The sequence below is a fragment of the Capra hircus genome, chromosome 16, assembly GCF_001704415.2.
Source record: "Capra hircus breed San Clemente chromosome 16, ASM170441v1, whole genome shotgun sequence".
NCBI lineage: Eukaryota > Metazoa > Chordata > Mammalia > Artiodactyla > Bovidae > Capra > Capra hircus.
In genome coordinates this window covers 36,372,410-36,391,035 of record NC_030823.1, presented here as the reverse complement: position 1 = coordinate 36,391,035, position 18,626 = coordinate 36,372,410, and the positions used below count along the sequence as shown (strand labels likewise).

Here is an 18,626-nt window from a genome sequence, read left to right as displayed (position 1 = left end):
AGCACTCCAAGCAGGAAATCTTGGGCTCATGGATCTTTATAGACTTTATAGACCTTAAAGACCCAGCTTTAAGGACTTTAAAAGAGAAGCCCTGTATTTGGGAATCTTCAGAGGGAAGAAGCCCTGTATTTGGGAATCTTCAGAGGGTTGAAAACAGATCTCCAGGTGATCAATGCAGAGTGAACGTTTTCAGTTACAATATCCAATTAAAACATTCTTGTACAATTGAAGGAAGGAAAGAAATCAGAAGACATTTAATGCTTTTTAAATCCAGATAAGTTTTACTATAATAAAAACACATGCCAACTCCTTGACTTCCTGGCCTAATAAGTCCCAGGTATGGTTGTGAAGCCAGATCCAAACTGTAAGAACAATGAACCAGAAAGTCTTGGTGGAACTGTGAAGTTTCTAGGGTCCCATATTCTGAGTTAGTCTCAGCAGCCAAAAGAGTGATTTATAAAACATTGGGGAAAATGGGTTTTTACTTCCAGGATCTAACTTTCAAGTAAATATGAAGTATCTCCTGGTCATTAGAGATTGCAGCCAGTACTCAGATCACCTATATCACCTCATGTTAATTAAACAAACATTAAAAATAAAAGAATGAGAGTTGTTATTATTTACCACGTGTATTTTCAATCACAGCACACTATTAGCTTCTGTTTATCACAGACTTCCCTAATCTAGGGGAATCTCTCTGTGTGGCTTTTAGATCTTCTTATTGGTTTGATAAGTAGATCTGGTGCATTCAGAATCTCAAATAACTGTTAAGATATCATTCCCTACCCCAGCTGATGATTGCTCATCTCACTCTTAATCATGCAATTCCGTCCTCCCCACCCACTCACAGTAACGCTGTTTATGTGCTGCATTGATCTGAAGGCAGTAACATTTGTAATGCAACCATGCAACTTTCTCTTTTCAGCAAGCCAAATAAATCACTACATATTTCTGTGCTTCTCCTTTTATCAGCGATTTGGGTGTCATCATCCTTGTCGCCCACTTTGCTTTGGAGAGGACTGATGTTCATGGAACATTATGAACAAAGAAGAAAAGCCGCTTCTAAGCACCTCCAATGACTATTTTCATGTTTTAACTGTCATAGCAAGGAGGAAAATCTTCACAATTTGGAAGGCTTTCTGAAAATTAGCCCCACTGCACCAAACCTTTGATCTTTTGGTCAAACTGTCAATCTCTGGGGAACTCAGCTCTCTTGTGAAATTTTCAGGCTGTTCCCAAAACAATTGGTTGCATAAGTTCTGAGAGCCAGACCCGCAAAACTCCTCTATGTTTTGGAAAGTTCCCTAAATAGACTTAGGTAACGATGGCACTGGCACGGAGATGGATGGATGGTGCTGCCCTAGCGCTTCCAAACACACACAACTCACTCTTTTCCTATCTCTTGACAGCTCCTTTCTTTCCTCCTATTCCCATATTTTTTATTTCCCACTCCTCTCCTCTCCTTTGTCTCATTCTCCCTTCCCTTTCCCCCCACACACTTCCAAGCCTGAGATCAGGCTCTGACTTCACCAGCTTTGCTTAGGCAAGTCTGCTGCTTGACCGAAGGATGAAAGATGTTTCTGGGTTTAAATAAAACCCAAGTGGGACATCACATAACACATGGAGAGAGGTTCTGGCTGCCAAGTGCTCCAAGGGCAATTTTTCTCACATTGTTTCAGAACTTTTGCTCCAGGGTGCTCCAAGAGGAAGTCAGAAATTGGGTTTGAGATATGTATGATCTTGTGCCAAACAATTGAAAACAAATAGTCGGTTTACAGTTTAGACCTTGCTAGTTTTCACTTTTCTGATGTATAAAGTAAAACAAAGATTCCCTTGTTTTAATAGCAGGGGTGTTGGTTTTTTTTTTTTTAATTTGCTAAACTGAAATAAAAGTAAATTGAAAATAAACTGAATAAACTGAAAAATGTACAAGATATAAATTTATATTTTAGTGCAGACCTCAGTTAATGTTAAAAAGCCTTGCATAAAATTATGCATGCTATTATATGTTTTTTATATGAGTAAATAAGTTTATGCTTGCCAGTTTAATACATAATTATGAGGTGTATTTTTTGCACATTATTTTTTCTGTCTGTTTTTATAATGTCCTGTTTAGATATTGGTCCAAATTGCATATTGTTTATATTCTCACTGGCCTTTGCCATTGCTATAGTTCCATATGTGCATTTACAAACCTGATATCTTCATTCCAACCTTTTTGTAAAAGATATCTTTTGATTTCCTTATGCAATATACTTTTTTTCAGATAAAAAATAATAAGTGTAAATTGATAACAGCTTATTTATATCTATTCATACATTTACCTATTATTAAGTATAAAATTGATACTAAATATAAAGAAATACATTTACAACTTGAAAAAATACATTGAAATATGTAAAATGAAATAAATAGGGTTACTGAAAATTTTTATCTATTTAAGGTTTTGGGACTTCCCTGGAGGCTCAGTGGTAAAGAATCTGCCTGCCAATGCAGGAGACATGGATTTGACCCCTGGGTCAGGAAGATCCCCTAGAGAAGGAATTAGTAACCCACTCCAGTATTCTTGCGTGGGAAATCCCATGGACAGAGGAGTCTGGCAGGCTACAGTCCAAGAGTTGGCCACAACTTAGTAATTAAACAACATCAAGGTTTTTGGAGTAAATCATGAACTGATTCTAGAAACAATTTTAAGTGGAGGACATTTGTTAGTGTGAGTTAACCTGGTGCATTTTCTCTGGGAGTTTCCTCCATATTTTCTTCTTGTGACAACCTGTGATATTTCATAGTTAGTAGGGTCTCCCCTGTGAGCATATGTTAGGAGAAGTCATTGGAGCTGAGATTAATAGCTTCAGTTATCATACTAAATTTAAACAGATTAACTTAAATGCAATTTACTTTTCAAAAAGCAGGGAATTATTGGCAATAGAAATCAAATGAAATCTTTATTCTAATAAAAATATAATTGGATCAGAATTCCTAACCATTCAAACTTACCTAAAAAGAGGCTGTCCCACTGTGTTCCTTCCCACTACAAAGATTTCAAAGTAGTGTCTGTAATCATCCTCACTTGCTCTTCGTACTGCTCCCTTAACTCCTATTCCTGTGAGGGAAAAGATTCATGGACTATTTTAAGAACTATAGAGTAGTTTTTACAAATATGTATATTTTTTGTAAAAGATACTCCATAGTTCTACAGGCCATAGGGTTGCACAGAGTCAGACATGACTGAAATGGCTTAGCACTTAGCGCATTTTAAGAACTATAGAGTAGCTTTTACATATATGTATACTTATTCTCTGAAGTATATATTACTTTTCAGAAGATATGCCAACACAGTTTTAAGGAAATCAGTTTCCAGATACTCGACTTCCATATCTACTCTTTCCTAAAATAAATTTGCCAAGGTTGACGTCTTCAGTGAAATAGCTGTAGCCCTTCTCTGTCCCACTTCCTTTGCCCATAGCCTGTTTCTCACTTGACAAAGGAAAGGTACACCTGTCTCCTATCCCTTGGGTGCTCTGCATGGTTCTAAGATACAACCATCTCTAGGATGGCAAAATAGCAATTTTAAATATTCATGTCACTTTCATTTGATCAAAACAGCATAAACTTCCACCACCTACCACACTATGAAATGTACTTCCAATACAATTTTATTTTTGACTTGCAATACTTTGAAAAGTTATAATTAATATAAGTTGTTTTCCATCATTTGCATATGAAAAATGACTGTAATGATAATACAGAGAAAAGTTTAACTCTTAGAACTCCAAGGTTACAGAAAATTTATCTTTCTTTTTTGCAACATCTTGGCTGATCTAAAATTGTAACAAAAGGAATTTAAATTTAGACATGAAGTTCTTGACTAAAGATTATTTTAAAAAACAGAATAGGAATTGTTTCTTTTTGTTGCATAAGCATATGAAAAAGTAATTAATAAAATATATTTAAACAAAAAATATATTAATTTGGTGTAACATTTTGAGGAGGAGGTGGAATGGGAATATAGTTTACAGGAGAAAAGAGAATGATGTAAAATGTCTAATTGTTAAGAAATATTCATGCCTTTAAAAATACATGACTGTGGGGGTAACGTTGTTGTTCAGTAGCTAAGTCATGTCTGACTCTTTGTGATCCCATGGACTAAATTTAAGTGAGCTAACAGTTTCACCTTAAAATTTCAATGTAAATGTGCCATAAATTTTATCCTTTGAAACTGTATATATTTACAATTAAACATTTTAGTTATGAACTTTAAAATGTGCAAGGGAGAATCATAATCTATCAAAATTATCTTAAAGGACATGAGAAAAAAACAAAGAAGTTCCTTGATAAAAAGAACATGCCTTCCCTTATGAAACATATTCCTAACGGAAAGAAATCAGACAAGTAGGGGAAACACCATGTGGCATTTTTTTGTTCTTATAGGAAATATGTCCTGTCATTCCTCCTTCCACCTGAAGACTCTCAGTTTAAAAAAAAAATTCAAAGTAGCTTCTTTTCCTTCGGTCTAAGTGGAGCTTAATTTCTGAAATGGCAAGAAAATATAAATGGATTCCATAGGTTACATTACACTGAGAAGAGCTTCCAGTAATTCCAAGTGACTGGGTTAACCTTGTGCTTCCCACATGTTCAACCAAATGCCTGTAGCCAACTAAATGCTGTGCCTGGCAGCAGGGTACTAACATCCTACCTAAATGAAATCAGGTTAAAAATATACATTACAGACAGACTTGAGTAAGAAAGAGAAAAGTACAGAAAGTGGTCAAAAGGGTACTGATAGAAGGAAGAGGTTTGAGCCTAGCTATGACAGTACGAAGATCTGGGAGCTGATGGATTGCATGTGTTATCAGTGTGTGTGTGTGTTTCCCCCTTCATTGCCTACCTATCTGCTATGGACTGAAAGTGTTCCTGCTGTTCATATGTGAAATCTGATTCTTCAGTGCAAATTTATTTGGAAGTGGGGTCTTTGGGAGTTAATTAGGTCAGAAGGGTAGAGCCCTTATGATTGGATTGGTGCCTTTATAAGAGGTACAAGAAAAATGATTTCTCTGTCTCTTTCTCTCTCTGATTAGTGAGGATACAACAAAATGGCAACCATTTGCAAGCCAGGAAGAGACTCCTCACCAGAACCCCATCATACTGGCCCCTAGATCTTGGACTTTCTAGCCTCTAGAACTATGACAAATAAGTGTTTGTTTAAGCCACCCAGGCTATGGCATTGTGCTGTAGCAGCCGGGACTGACTAAAACATGACCTTAGTCTCTGCAGTGAAGCATGGCCCAAATCTCAGTGCCCTAATTATTTGATTTGCTCTTCCCTACACCAGGTTTCAGGCATCCTTGGTGGCTCAGAGGGTAAAGCGTCTGTCTGCAATGCAGGAGACCTGGGTTCGATTCCTGGGTCAGGAAGTTCCCCTGGAGAAGGAAATGGCAATCCACTCCAGTATTCTTGCCTGGAAAATCCCATGGACAGAGAAGCCTGGTAGACTACAGTCCATGGGCACAAACAGTCGGACACGACTGAGCGACTTCACTTTCTTTCACCCCAGGTTTTACCTCACCTATCAGTAAAATAAAACCCAGACCTCTTTATCTCAGAATGTGTTTCTGAGCCGAAACCATTGCTAAGAAAACTTAATGCCTGAGAAGGGAACAGGGAACCATAAAGATGAAAGAACAAATGGTGAAAAAGTGCAGAGAAAAAAAGAAGATGAAACCTGGAGACAAGTAGGAAACACATAAATTAAAATCATGAAAGCCTATCATACAGTCTCCATGGAAAAGGATTCTATCACTAGTTGAACAGATATAAAGCAAATTAATTTTACCCTTCTTATCAATATTTTAACTCAGTCATTCAATACTCTGTAAAAATCACTTTGGAAATGCCATCTATTGTATATTATGAAAAAACCTACGAACAAAGTCATGGATAATATCTTACTTCACCAACTAAATTTTAGTGAACTAGTTTTGAGTAGATTTAGTCTTTCCTAGTGGTCTGGTAAAGATAATGAGAGAGAGTAAAACCGATTCTTATATTTCACCCCCGAAAGATTTACACTGAATTTACTGACATTTAAGCTTCTAGGTGGTTGTTCAGCTACATGGGCTCTATCCAAAAGCTAGGAGGCCATATAAGTTTCTGTAAAATTTGAAAAAGTTCAGATATTTTAACCACAATTGGCTTAATACTACTACCGCTTTCCATTCTGACTTCCCTTCCCATATACTTCTGCTCCAGTGAACTGGTGTTACTGGGACAATGCGCTACTGGGGGAGACTGCCAAGGGGAAGTTGTGTTAGTAATAGATCTAGTTTGGGTTTCGTGGGCTATCGTTATGGGGTTTGCAGTCACTTCCATGTATCCAAAGTTACTTCTAGCCATGCTCGTGTAGAAACGGTATCACCAGGCTGCCTCCTACCACTGCTCGTGCTTTCCTCCCAGTGTCACTAAATCAGGGTGCAGGGCTGGAGGTCTTACTAAAATGTGAACATGCCCTGTGCTCCCTGTGTTGGGAGTATGTGAAGAATGGGAAAAAAAAAAGAGGGGGGGGGAAACATGAAATGCATGAAGCCAGAAGCCAGTCTGAAGAACACTGTTCCAATCCCCAGTTTATAAACTCTTAGCTTATCCTCAATGATATGCTTTTTCATAGTTACCTAGTCAAGATGAACTTTTTCTCCTGGCAAGAATATAATGCAGCCTGTAGTTAACTTTTTTCACTTTGATAGGAACTGTGAGAAATAAACTACTAGACTGAACAGAATTCCTGTGATTGTAGAGCACAAACTGGAAACTGTAGTAAAAACAGTGAGTATGTCTGTGTATTTAGCCACAATTGTATTCTTCTAAACCAGGAATAATAAGAAACAATTTACAGTCAGCTAAGCTAAAAGAGAGACTGAGATATTTTTCTCTTCCTTTTGTGGAAAATATGACAAAATCATTTTATTATTAAAAGGCAATCAAAGAAATATCAGGATATGTCAAATTGAAAGTGAAAGTCGCTTAGTCATGTCCAACTTTTGGCAACCCCATGGACTTTACAGTCCATGAAATTCTTCAGGCCAGAATACTGGCAGTGGGTAGCCTTTCCCTTCTCCCTTTCCCTTCATCTTCTCAACCCAGGGATCAAACCCAGGTCTCCCTCATTGCAGGCGGATTCTTTACCAGCTGAGCCACAATCAGGCAGTCAATTATTAAAAAAACACTGCTCTTTTACTTGATTTTGTGATGATTGTAATATTAAATATCTCTAAGACTTATTTGGGGGATTTCTTTTCTCTTTCTAAATAAATCTCAGTTTTTGCTTAATTCCTAATATTGTAGAAGCTCCATGCTTCACTAAACCTCGTTTTCTGTGCTCCTAAGTCCATGCCTCATCAACAAGACACAAGTGAATCTGCTACCTCTTGTCTCCCACTCAAAGCGACATCATGAGCTCTGCCTCCTGATTATGAGGAGCAATCATCGAATTGCTCTAATAACAGCTAAACGTTATGAACATGTATTTCTTTTTCTTCTACGGAGCTAAACAAAGGCTCAGTCTCTGAATTTCCAGATGCACTTAAAATGAAATAATGATGTGGGTCCAGTCTTGCCCTACTTTAAATTAATTACTCCAGGAAGAGACATTAAAGCTTTCAGACCACCAGTGTGCATAAATCCTTTAGTACCCCAGACCATACATCCTCTCTTGATTATCTGGGGCACAAAGAAAGGTAAGCTCAGTAAATTAGGCTACTTTATGATCCATTTAAATAATCTGAAAAGGAAATTAATACTTTTATTACTTTCTGTAAGTGAAAAACTTCCTTAAAAATCTATAAGAATTATTTATGTTATAGTAGTTGGGACTGCCAGAGCCAAAACATGGATCCAGAGAAATAATGGAAGGTTGGCAAAAGGATACATGGCCAACACAAATCAAAATGGGATAAACAAGAAGACCTAGGAACTAATCTGAAATTGAAGAAAATAGTCTAACAGAGTCAAGAAAATTCACTCAATTAAAAATTAGGCTGTTCATTTAAAAATAAAATATATCTTAGTCTTTTTGGATATACTGAGTTTTTGCTGGAGTTGTTGAAAGGATGGAAAAGGAGTATGGAGAAAAAGTGGCATTTGTGACCTCCATCCCACATTGCTACCATCAATACTTATTATGTGGGGAAAGTTCCATTCATCCCTTTGCAAATACTGTGCTCAAACTTTGTATCCACAACTGAGTAGAAAAAGTAAAAAATACTTTAATTGGATAGGAAAGAAAACCAGGGTTATTTCTCTTATCTTTTACCCATTTCAGCCTTAGTCTACTCCAGCCATGCTTGCTTCCACTCTTTCTGACACACTAAACACAATCTAATCTCAGAGCCTTTGAATGGGCTCTTCACTCTTCCCAGGACACTGCCCTTCCCCACCCATATTTCCTTGTAGCTCACTCCTTTACTACATTTGAATATCTTGGCTCAGGGACTTCCCTGGTGGTCCAGTGGCTAAGACTCTGCACTCTCAACGCAGGGGGCACAGGTTCAATCCCAGGTTGGGGAACTAGTTCTCACATGCTGCAACTAAGAGTTTACATGGAACTCAACTAAGAAATCCCACATGCTGCAACTAAGAAAGACCCAATGTATGCAAATAAATGTTTTTTTTAAATAAATAAAATACAGATCTCTGTTCAAATATCACCATATCTGAGAACTCCTACTCCATAACTCTTCATTCCCTTACCCTGTTTTATTCTTCTTCTTAGCATGTCACAGATATTATATTCCCACTCAAAGTCCTCAAGAACTAATGGACATTTGGAGATGCGACTTCACTGTTGGATAGCTGAAAAGAAATACAGCAGTCAGCAATTAGCAAACTACAAATGTGTCATACAAATGTTGACTTCCAATCTGATGCATCATACTATCTTACATGAGAGCTTCTCAAACAAAGCTCATAACTAGCTCTTAACTGGTGATAATTATAAGTTAAACTTATTCCAATGATTTGTTTCCTTATATAATAGCCTTTATATCAGTCAGGATTCCCATAAGTATCAGTTGGATAATCAAATTAAGAAAATTCTGGGAAATTCCCTGGAAGCCCAGTAGTTAGGGCTCAGTGCTTGCACTCCTGGAACCTGGGAACTGAGGAAGGAAACTTCCTGATGAAGAAACTGAGGTCCTGTAAGCCCCACAGCACAGTCAAAAAGAAAAAAAAATGAAGAAGAAAACTCCAGGAATTTTCAGGGACCTATTCAAATGCTTTAATAGTTTCAGGGGGTTCCTGTACAAGAAACTAGGTAGCTAAAACAGAAACAAATTCATTATGGGATGGGTTAGGAGGCCAGAAGCCCAAGATCAAGCCTTGATGGCAGGGTCGGTTTCTTCTGAGGCCAGTAAGGAGGAATCTTTTCCATGCCTGGCTCCTAGCTTCTGGGGCTTTGCTGGAGCTCTCTAGCATCCTGTAGTTTGCAGATGCATCACCCTGATCTCTTCCTTCATCTCACATGCTGTTCTTCCTGTGTGCATGTCTCTGTGTCCAAATTTCTCCTTATTCTAAGAACATGGTCACGTGGAAGTAGAAAGTGAAAGCGGTAATCGCTCAGCCATGTCTGACTCTTTGCGATCCCATGGACTGTAGCCCGCCAGACTTCTCTGTCCATGAATTCTTCGGGCAAGAATACTGGAGGAGATAGCCATTCCCTTCTCCAAGGGATCTTCCCGACCCAGGGATCAAACCCGGGTCTCCTGCATTGCAGGCAGATTCTTTACTGTCTGAACCGCCAGGGGAAGCCACATTAATGACCTCATATTAACTTGACCATTTTCAAATAATCTATTATATTTCCAAATAAGATCATATTCCTAGACACTGAAAGTTAGGACTTCAACATCTTTTGAGTGGACATGATTCAACCTGTGACACATGGTATAGATATTCATAGAGAATTGCACTGTATACTCCAGCAAATAGAACAGCAGAGCTGTTACTACCGCTAGGCCTCAAAGGATGAGAAGAAGGTTTGGATACTAGCAAGCTGCCACAGAAAAGCAGTGATCTTGGTTGAGCAACAGAGCCAGCTTCAGATGACCCAAGAGGAAGAGAGCTGAGATAATAAATACTCTGACCTCATGTTCCTCCCTTTTCCAGTCTTCTGCCAGGGCTTCCCTTTGTTCCAACCCAACCTGAATTCAGACAGCAAAGGATCCTTTTGCTATAACATTTTAGAAACATTCCTAATTTTTAATGTAATCTTACTGTTTTTAACTTTTGGCTTTTAGCATTTTAAAGAGGAATTTACCTGAAAGATTGGTTTACTTTAGAATTTTTTCTTCCATTTTTATTGAGATGCAATTGACGTACATCACTGTAAAAGTTTAAAGTATACAGCATAATAATTTGACTTATATGCATTATGAAATTATCATAATATGCTAGTGACTATCCATCATATCATATAGATACAAAATTAAAGAAAGCTTTTAAATTACATAGTGATTAAGGAATCAAATCCAAGAAGAAGATATACAAATGTTAATATATGTTATACACACACACACACACACACACACCCATCATCGAAGCACTAAAATACATAGAGCAAATGCTAACAGACATAAAGGGAGAAGCTGACAGTAACACAATAATGTAGGAGACTTTATAACACCCCATTTACGTCAATCCACAGATCACCTAGACAGAACAGTAAGAAAACCCTGGCCTTAAATGACTCATTAAATCAAATATTATATATGCATCAATCTGTGGTGCTGAAGAAGACTGTTGAAAGTCCCTTGGACAACAAGGAGATCAAACCAGTCAATCTAAAAGGAAGTCAGCCCTGAATATTCATTGGAGAGACTGATGCTGAAGCTCCAATACTTTGGCCAGCTGATACGAAGAACTGACTCACTGGAAAAGACCCTGAAGCTGGGAAAGATTGAGGGCAAGAGGAGAAGGGGGCAACAGAGGATGAGATGATTGCATGGCATCACTGACTCAATGGATGTGAGTTTAAGCAAACTCCAGGAGATAGAGAAGGACAGGGAAGCCTGGTGTGCTGCAGTCTAAGGGGTTGCAAAGAGTCAGACACAGACTGAGCAACTAAAGAACAACAAAAACAACATATATACATGACATTCTATCAAATAAAAAAAAAAACAACAACAGAATACACATTTTTCAAGTGCACGTGGAACATTCTCCAGGATAGATCACGTGTTAGGCCAAAATATGAATTTCAGTATATTTAAGAAAATCAAAATCATATCAAGTATCTTTTCTGATCACAACATTAGCCAATTAAAAATCAGCTACAAGAAAAAAATGCAAAAACACAAACATGTGGAGGCTAACCAATATGCTACTAAACAATCAATAGATCACTGAAGAAATCAAAGAAAGAAACAAACAAAAACCTGGAGACAAATGATAATGAAAATACAATGATCCAAAACCTATGGGATGCAGCAAAAGCAGTTCTAACAGGGAAAATTATAGCAATACAAGCCCACCCCAAAACTCAGGGAAAACAACCTCAAACAACCTAGCTTTACACCTAAAGGAATTAGAAAAAGAACAACAATGACAAAAACATGCCATAGAGTGTTAATAGGGTGAAAAAAATTATAAAGATCAGAGTAGAACTAAATGAAATACAGATCAAAAAACAATAGAAAAAATTAACTGAACTAAGATCTGGCTCTTTGAAAAGATAAGCAAAATTGATAAATCTTTAGCAAGATTCATCAACAACAAAAAAGAGAAGACTCTGATCAATAAAATCAGAAATGTTAGCGTCAGTGATTTCTATTTTATTTTTCTCTTATTGGTATAAACAAAATGCAGGGCTTAAGAGGAATGAAAGTGAAAATCGCTCAGTTGTGTCCCACTCTTTGTGACCCCATGGACTATACAGTCCACGGAATTCTCCAGGCCAGAATACTGGAATGGGTAGCTGTTCCCTTCTCCAGGGAATCTTCCCAACCCAGGGATCGAACCCAGGGCTCCTGCATTGCAAGCAAATTCTTTACCAGCTGAGCCACAAGGGAAGCCCAAGAATACTGGAGTGAGTAGCCTATCTCTTCTCCAGTGGATCTTCCTGACCCAGGAATCAAACTGAGGTCTCCTGCATTGCAGGCAGATACTTAACAAACTGAGTTCTCAGGGAAGCTTAAGAGGAATAGCTTGGTGAATAAAGAAGTTTCTTTTCTCGCTTGAATTGACTTGATCAGCCCATCTGCTAATAGGATACCCTCTGCATTCCTCGCTCCACCATGTACAAGATAGTTGGAAATGACTTGTTTGTTAAGCATGTTTGTTCTTGTGTGAAATGAGGACTGGAAGAGAAGCCAGGAAGTCAATAATATTGTGTGTGATGTGACTTCTCCCATAACCTCTCAGATCTTCAGAAAAACCATAAAACTAATCACGTATTTTGGGAAAGTGGAGTCTATGTTTGGATGATGCAGAATGAGTCCAAAGCAAAGCAGAGAAAACCATGAGGAAGAAAGCCATTAAGAATTCACAAAAATTGTAGAGATGGCTCTGAACTTGCATAGGTACTGAACTGGAATTTTAAACCAAGCTGATCTAAGTCTCCACAAGATAGTAGAACCACAGCTGACAGCTGGGAAATGTTTAAGAATCCTTAGGGATTTTTATACTTCAAAATTTTCCAATCCACTTTTCATAATCTTTACAGTCAAGAACTTCATGTCTTTATTTAAATTCATATTGCTGCAATTTCAGCTCAGCCTAGTAGTTGTAGTAATAACCATAATAGTTGCCAGGTATGAGCAGTCAAGTCAGATTGTCTGGGTCTGAATCTCAGCTACACTGCTTATAAGATCGGGAAAGTTACTTAAACTCTCTAGACTATGGTACAGTGTCTTCTTCCACAAAATGGGTTTACAATATCTGTACCCACCATAATATTGTTGTGAATGCCAAATGAGTTAACAATTACAAAAACTTGAAGTATCTAGTATAGAGTAAGTGCTTGATATTTGTTATTGGTATCATTACCATATGCCAAGCATTCTGCTGTTTTACACTAATCATTGTGTTTAATGCTCACAGTGACCCTCAGAATTAACTGTTATAATCTGCATTTTATAGATAAGGAAATCAAGGTGCAGGAAACTTAAATTTGAATAAAGAATGGCAATTTTATATGTGTCTTTTCTGTATTTATTATGGAATCAATATGATTATGGAGAAATATGTATCTAATAAAGAGCATAAACATTAATATTTTATAAAATATAAATAAATTTGTCTCAATTATGTCATTTTTTAGTGTTCAGTAAGACTCTCAAACTAAGAGTTTAAGTGTCAGTTTCATTAATATTCCATATTCTTTTTCTTTCAGTGAAGCAATAAAAATAATGTATAAGAAAGAGATGTAAACCATATTGCTTTCCAAAATCTAGCACCTTGACTTTTTGTTTTCTTGGTTCTTTCACAAGCAGTCTTTGAAAAATAATATATCCCAACTGAAAGTAGCTTTCCAAATAAATACATAATTTTGCAATTTCCAGCTAGTCTATAAAAACTCTAATAGATAACAACCACTTTTCCTTTCTCACTAATATTATACATTTTTTATCAAAAAAATAATATAATATCCTTGGTACAATTTTCCTGCAAAAGTCCATGATCTTTCTAGCTTCTGATTTCCTAACTCTTTGGGTATTTCCAATATTTTTTCTCAGAGAGCATTTTAATATTCCTTAGAAATAACACTGAATTATCTAAACGGTTCATCTCTGACCATAGTCTGTCTATTTTGGAGCTGAATCTATAATTTGAAGTTAGCATTAAAACCTAGGTCTTCCCAGGTGGCACAGTGGTAAAGAATCTGCCTGTCTCTTTTGAGGCGGGAGCCTCTTTCGATCCCTGGGTTGAGACAATCCCCTGGAGGAGGAAATGGCAACCCACTCTAGTATTCTTGCCAGGTTAACCCCATGGATGGAAGAGTCTGGTGGACTATAGTCCAGGGGGTCACAAAGAGTCTGACAAGACTTAGCACCTGAGCAGCATGCATGCCTTAAATCCTATTGTCATAGTTTTGCATAAGCCAATCCTTCTTGCAGATACAGAATGCTCTGGTAAGACTGTCATTGGCACATAAGCATCATCAAATGTTTACATTTCCCTTCTCTTGCCTGCTACTGATTCTTCTGCTATTTTTGCAAGTAATTCTTTACTATAAAGTAGTTCAAATTCTGCCTTTCATTTGATTCAAGGATGGAGTGAGAAGTAAGCCTGTGGTGCAAGTACAATGATCTTCTGGGCCTCAAAGTACACTCTGCCAGCTTCTAGGGCATTTTGCCACTTATCACTAACTAGTCCATGCCATGATATTAAAAAAATAAAGGGACTTCCCTTGTGGTCCAATGTTCAAGAGTCTGCCTTCCAGTGTAGGGGTCATGGGTTCAATCCCTGGTTGGAGAACTAAGATCCCACATGCCAGGGTAGTGGGGTAGGGGGCAATTAAGCCCATACGTTGCAACTACTGAGGCTACATGCCCCAACTAGAGAGAAGCCCGAACACTGTAATGAAAGATTCCACATGCCACAACAAAGATCCCCCATGCCACAACTAAGACTTGACACACAAATAAATAAATATTTTTTAATAAGAAGTAAAGTGTACAGTACAGTCTAGAGGGCATGGGATCTAAAAGGTCAGGGGTATAGACTTGGCACTTATGTTCTATTGCTGTGTAGCATTTAGTGAAAGATTAATTTCTTCAAAATTCAGTTTATTCAACTTTAAATGACAATGCTGTTTTCCTACTTTCCCAAGATCATAAGCAACTTTAACATCCTCAGATGAAAGTTGCCAGGTGAAATCACAGTATAGCAGTTCTCTCCAGAGACTGACCATGCATACTTCTCAGTTGAAGGGCCTGTTCTCTTTGCCTACCTGTGATGTTCATCTCTGGGTCACCACTTGCTGTTCCTCAGAGGCTCCTCTGCCTTCATTTCTGTGACAGTGGCTCTGTTTTCTGCCTATCTTTTGGACTTCTTTTCCTTCACTTTCCTCACCATGAGCACTGCCTAGCTTCTACACCTTTGTCCCCACACTCAGGAAACAGGCACAGAGGTGAGGATCCAGGGACAGGTATCATCATCCTTGTCCTCAGGTGGCTTTTAGGCTGGTAGACAGAGACGAGCATGAGAGTAAATAAGTGAACTGATGTGTGATGAGTGACTTCGAGTTCCCTCAAGTATGGAATTATTTATCCTTCTCTCACTACTAAATTTTTTGGGGGAAAAAAAGAACTACAGTGGCTACTGTGTATCATTGGTTAAAATTTCTCAAAGCAATACTATCTCCCTGTCTAACTCCTGGTGAGTTGGTTTCCTAGAATGAGAGCTTTTCAGAAGCAGCCCTTTTTTTTCCAGATAACTGAACTGAGCCCAGAGAGACAACCACTTGCTGACGACCACACAGCGTGTAAGTGGCAAAATGGGACCACAACCAGACCTCCTGGCTCTTGCTGCTCCTATTGTTAGACCCTATAGCGACTCTTGGTGGGCTGAATTTTCCGTATTATTCCGTAAGTAATTCAATACTCAATGGAGTAATGATTTGGTATTTCCCTCCTGCTCCACAGAGGGCAACAGCAAGGCCTTCAGATCTGAAGAAGGATAAAAATCCGCACCTCTCCTGACAGTTTATGGAAGATTTACCTGGAAAGCCAATGACCTCTGACTCCCAGGCTGGAGAAATGGTTCTGAGTCCATTAAAATTCATGCTCAGAGTCTGATGGTTCATAAGGGAGCTGCTGTAAGAGAAATCATTCCTTGAGGTCACACGGTGCATTAACCCCCTTGCTCCTCGTCACAGTGATGACGGCTCAGATAAACATTCATGGATGGAATGAATCCTTAGCTAGAGGAGAAAGTCTATCTGGATAAAGGATAAACGACCTTCCCCCTCAATGCTGCCTGATGTGGGGGACAGTAAAGAAGAGCAAACACTGACAGAAACCTGATATTATCTGGGGAGTTGATTTTAGTAGTCAAGACAACATCCAGACATTCTATGGCCAAGTTGAGAACTGGAAGAAATAAAAAAGGAAGAGGAGGGAAAGGAGGGGAAAGAGAGAGAAAGAAAGGAAAGGAAAGGAAGAAGCAGAGGGTGGAAAAGAGGGATAGAGGGAAGGGAAGGAAGGAAAGAAGAGAAATTGGAAAGAAAGGAAAAAAAAGAAAAGAAAATGTCAAGAAGGAAAACTGTCTCACCAAACTGACGCCTGTCAGATAAAAGAGATTGGGGCCATAAATTCCTTCCAGCGTTTCTAATGGGATTTTAATACAGCGTTTGGCCATCATCTTTTTTTCATTCCTCTAATGACATACATGCCCGAAGTGTAGCCACGGAGCCTCTGAACTCTGTATATTTCTGTAATACACAAAGAAAACAGCCGTCACATCCATTTTAAGGAACTTTTAAATACATTGCAGTGAGGTCTATAGGCCCCGAATCCAAAGGGACCTGCACAAAGCCTGTCTGTACATCATCTGTGACGGGCCTGATTTCTAGCCAAGGCAGGTTTTTTTTCTTTTAAATAATAAAATAAAATACTGTTTTTTTTTTTTTTAAGAAACATTATATTTTTAAACTGGAAATAATTGTATTTTGTATCTTATGCAGCATCTGAAAGTGATTTAGTTGAACAATGTGGTTTCTGATTGGTATTTGAATTGGTTCCAGAACATTTTTCATAATAACCATCTTAAAGATCCCAATTATCTGATCCTTTTTCCCCCCTTCACATGGTTTCATAGGAGGTTTCCAGAGAAAGAGAAACCTTCAGGGGCAGGCAAGCCAACTCCCATCTAGCTAAGCAGTGTTTGCCTGCTAGGCTCAAAGGGAAGGGCCTGCTGGTTGTTCTGAGTGGTCCAGGATACATTTATGACTCAATAAAGGAGGCCTTGGCATTACCAGAATAATTACTTACTCAAACAAGCCTATAAAACCAAAGGGTCGCCCCAACAAAAGGCAAACAGGGAACTTTTTTCTTTTAGTGTTAACATGTAAATCTAGTAAAGTGTATTTAGATTTCTATAAAATCAGCTCTTGGTGCAAAATGAATGGTGGATTTACCAGGTGGGCAGCAAAATCAACTCCCCAGGGTTACAGAGGAGCTAAGGGAAAGCAGTCCTGTGAAATATGAAAGAATGCTCATCCATAGATGGACTCGGCCTCATTTGTAGCAGGCAGGAATTGCGGTGTATTGGAGAAAGAAGGTCCTGAAATCACTTGGATCTGATGCAGTCTTCATGACTTGAATGTTATTACCAGGGCAGTGATCCAAACTCTGCATCTTGTTTGTGTAAAGTGGAGATAATGTAATACTTTTTCAAGGCTCACTGGAAGAAATGAAAGGAATAATACATGCGAAGGGTTTAGAATGATACCTTATATATAGTAGGACACACAAGAAATTGTATTCATTGTTATAAGTAATGGGCTTCCCTGGTGGCTCAGTAATAAAAAATCTGCCTGCTAGGACAAGAGACGCAGGTTCAATCCCTGTGTAGGGAAGATCCCCTGGAGAAGGAAATGGCATCCCACTCCAGTATTCTTGCCTGGGAAATCCCATGGACAGAAGAGACTGGTGGGCTATAATCCATGGGGTTGCAAAGAGCCAGACACAACTTAGCAACTAAACAATAACAAAAATTATAAGTAATGGAATCATTGCAATAAATAGTACTTTTCATTATGACATATATTAATGAGAATACAAGTAATAAAAAAATTTTTAAAAACAAAAAAATTAATAATGAGAATAAATATTTTTGAGTGCTGTGTCAGCACATAGTACCTGAGATTATACTAAGCACTTTAAATCTTATATCTCCTTTAATTCTCTCAATGCAAAATTCCTATCTAAGGTGTGAAATCTAGTAAGTGGCAGAACTAGGAATAGGCTGCCACATGAAGCAAATAAAAATAGGATACCCAATTAAATTTTAAATTCAGATAAATAAGAAATAATTGTTTTAGAAAAAAGTATCTCCCAGATATTGCATGGGACATACTTATATATCTGGCAAACATAAATTAGATTTACTTGAAGCCCATGCTCTTTTTTTTCTTCACTATACAAAGTTACATCCAGAATATAACTGATTCCTTGTATATTTAATTCTCTAGGTTCCCCAACCAAGAGTTTTTTTGGTTAAAAAAAAAATCCAGAAATTGTATGTGGTTACCAACTATCAGAGAAAGTCAAAATACTTAAGGCAAATAAGATAAACGAGGGCAGCTGGCTGGATGGCTGGTAAAAGAACTGTAAATCAAGTCCTGTGTCCCATTGAGATGATGATCTTAAAGTATGTCAGCAATTATTAAAACACTTAAAAACAAAGTGGCAAAATAACATTTAATGTTTAGAAAAACATTTTTGCACCATAACATGCAGCTATAAATTATACTTTAAAATGTTTTCTTAATGATGTGAGTTAACAGTCTGATTCATTCATTCAACAGAAATTACTGATTGTCCTATATCAAGCCACTATGTAAAGGTTGAATGAACAAAAACAGGTGCTGTGCCCTGCTCCCTAACAGAATTTATAGTCTAGGAAAAAGACGTAAT

At 37.9% G+C, this 18,626-nt stretch overlaps 1 long non-coding RNA gene across 1 annotated transcript in view; it reads right to left on the bottom strand.

Annotated features, from left to right (window-relative positions):
• Positions 1-18,626, bottom strand: part of LOC108637754 — a 56,138-nt gene that overhangs the window by 1,083 nt on the left and 36,429 nt on the right. The window contains exon 2 of the long non-coding RNA XR_001919254.1: positions 2,998-3,103. This is a non-coding gene — a long non-coding RNA (uncharacterized LOC108637754). The remainder of the gene's footprint in view (positions 1-2,997; positions 3,104-18,626) is intronic.